At 35.1% G+C, this 2,348-nt stretch overlaps 1 pseudogene; it reads right to left on the bottom strand.

Annotated features, from left to right (window-relative positions):
* Window positions 1-220: 220 nt before the first annotated feature.
* LOC134267760 (uncharacterized) lies at window positions 221-1,511 on the bottom strand (annotated as a pseudogene).
* Window positions 1,512-2,348: the final 837 nt, after the last annotated feature.

Genomic DNA, 2,348 nt, shown 5'->3' with positions numbered 1-2,348 from the left:
ATTGTATTTCTAGTGAGAATACCCTACTCTTGGTACCAATATATCAAATATGCATTTAAGAAAAGTTTAATCCTTCCTATGTTGCCATACGGGGGCATTAGTGTTTCACAAACACATCTTTCTTTTTTTTTTTTTTGAAGTGTGGAAAAACAAAATTCCTTTTTAAGAAACTTTAAAGAGATAAAATTGTTAGAAATGTAATTTTATAAATGGCTTTGCGTTATACGTTATCTTGAGTAAGGTCAAGTTCTTTTTGAGAAATTTTGTCCCTAAGAGCTTTTTTCTTTTGACAGAATAACTGAACATATTTTTTCTCAATGTTAAGCCCTTCCCCTTTAAAGTTTCCTTGAAGTGAAAATACCAATGCTTTAGTTATGCAGTAAAATGCATTTGAAATGTCTCCATCTAAGTCATAAACTCTTGTTTTTGCAATAAAGAAAAACATTTTCCACCTAACTTCCATTTTATCCCAATATTTCTCCCGTATTTTCTTAAGAATTTTACTGGCCTTTACTTTGTTTTCATTAGTAACAATAATTTCTGGTATCTGATTCCCAAAACTCCAATGCCAAGGTTTACAAGGGCAATTTTTGTCAAAACCATTCTTTTAAAGTCTTCGGCCATATTTACATCTTCTTCTCCCAAAATGATTAATTGCTTCACTGGCTATTTTCAGTAGCGTTTTCTTTCTTGTTCTGTAGGTTCTTTTTCATATTTACTAGATAACATGTTAAAGTAAATGTATAGCACAATTCCAGTTTCTCGACACCCCGGTATTACTTCAAAACGGCTCAAGGCCTCTTCAACTTCATATATACTTTCATCCAGTGACATCCCCGCTAAAAGTTTTGCGGAGCCATGTCTGGCAAAGTACATCATGTATGACAGATATGGTTCAGAAGTCATGGCCGAGACGTTTTTGACTTTGGTGAAAAGAAGTTCATCTTTGATAAGCGTGCGATCACAAATTACTCGACGATGTTCAAGCTGAGCATCCAAAGTCATGAAATACATATCTGCCAAGTGTCGAAGTTCTTTTGTATTTTCACTATTGTTTCTAATGTAAGGTATTTCCGACTCCCACTTATCTGCCCAAAACTTGATCAATGAATTAAATTTTTGTATTTTCCCTTTATGTGACAATAATTTTAGTTGATGTCGTAAAGGAACAGAATTTTCTCGTCTATATTTCGTGAAAATCTTTAATTTCCCTGGTTCTTGTATGCTTTCCGAACCAAATTTTTTAAGAGACTTGGAATAAAACTTTTCCACTAAGAAGCCATGGTCTTTCTCCAGAATTTCCAAGAAAGATTTTATTTTATCCGGCATTTTCAGAAATTCGTTCAAAAGATTTTCACAACATTGTGCGCGAACAGAACTCATGATGCTTTCTTCCATCTGTTTCGGTGTGATAAGTCTTTGCTGTACGAGCTCTCCTTGTATAATTCTGGGTCTATAGTATCCCGGAAATCAGTATAGCAATCAAGTAAAACCTCGTAATACTTATTCATGATATTTACATGTGCATCTCATGCATTTAATTTGTCAGTTTTTTCCCCTCTTCTTTTTAAAGATCTTGATGGAATTCTAGAAGCATTGTTCACTGTAATACAAAAAGTATGCATGTGTATTACTTTAAATCAAAAAGGAGAATAATAGAAGTAAAGTCTTCAAACCTGTTAATAAAGGTACTATCTGGAAAAAGTTAGAAATGAAAACTAAAAAAAAAAATTCCGGAAATGAAATGCAGCCAATTCATCATTCACTAGTTTTTCAAGGTTTTATTCAAACAATAGACCCACGCGGGCCACAATGCTAATCTGAGTCACAAAAGCCCTGTTGTTCTTCATCAGCATATTTTCATCTGAGGTAAGGTAAATGTGTATACATTTTGTACTACACAGCCCTTTTACAATATGATAAAATGCGAGGTGTTTTAAAAGAGAAATTATTGATTCTTGTATAGACATTGAATTGAATACAATTTAAGCACTTATAAGGGGGGGGGGGGGGGGGTGACCTTACGTTTTTAGGTAACCTGAGTAAACTCAGGTGACCTATTGCTATCTGTTTTCGTCCGTCGTCGTGCGTCGTCCGTCGTCCGTCGTCCGTCGTGCGTTAACATTTGAACATTTTCAGCTTCATCTCTGCAACCACTGAACCAATTTCAACCAAATTTGGCACAAAGCATCTATGGGTAAAGGGGAACAAAATTGTGAATTTCATGATCCCTGCCCCCCTGGGGCCTGAGGGGTGGGGCCAAAACCACTAAAATTAATGCAATCTTTAAAAATCTTCTCCTTTACTATGGACATCAAGCAGTAATCTGTTTGCATGATTGTAATGGG

Source organism: Saccostrea cucullata, unplaced genomic scaffold, assembly GCF_032062105.1.
Source record: "Saccostrea cucullata isolate Sc308-1 unplaced genomic scaffold, CSIRO_AGI_Scuc_v1 ctg9423, whole genome shotgun sequence".
NCBI classification, from domain to species: Eukaryota; Metazoa; Mollusca; class Bivalvia; order Ostreida; family Ostreidae; genus Saccostrea; species Saccostrea cuccullata.
Note: the sequence above shows the minus strand (reverse complement) of the source record. Positions and strands in the feature narration are given on the sequence as shown.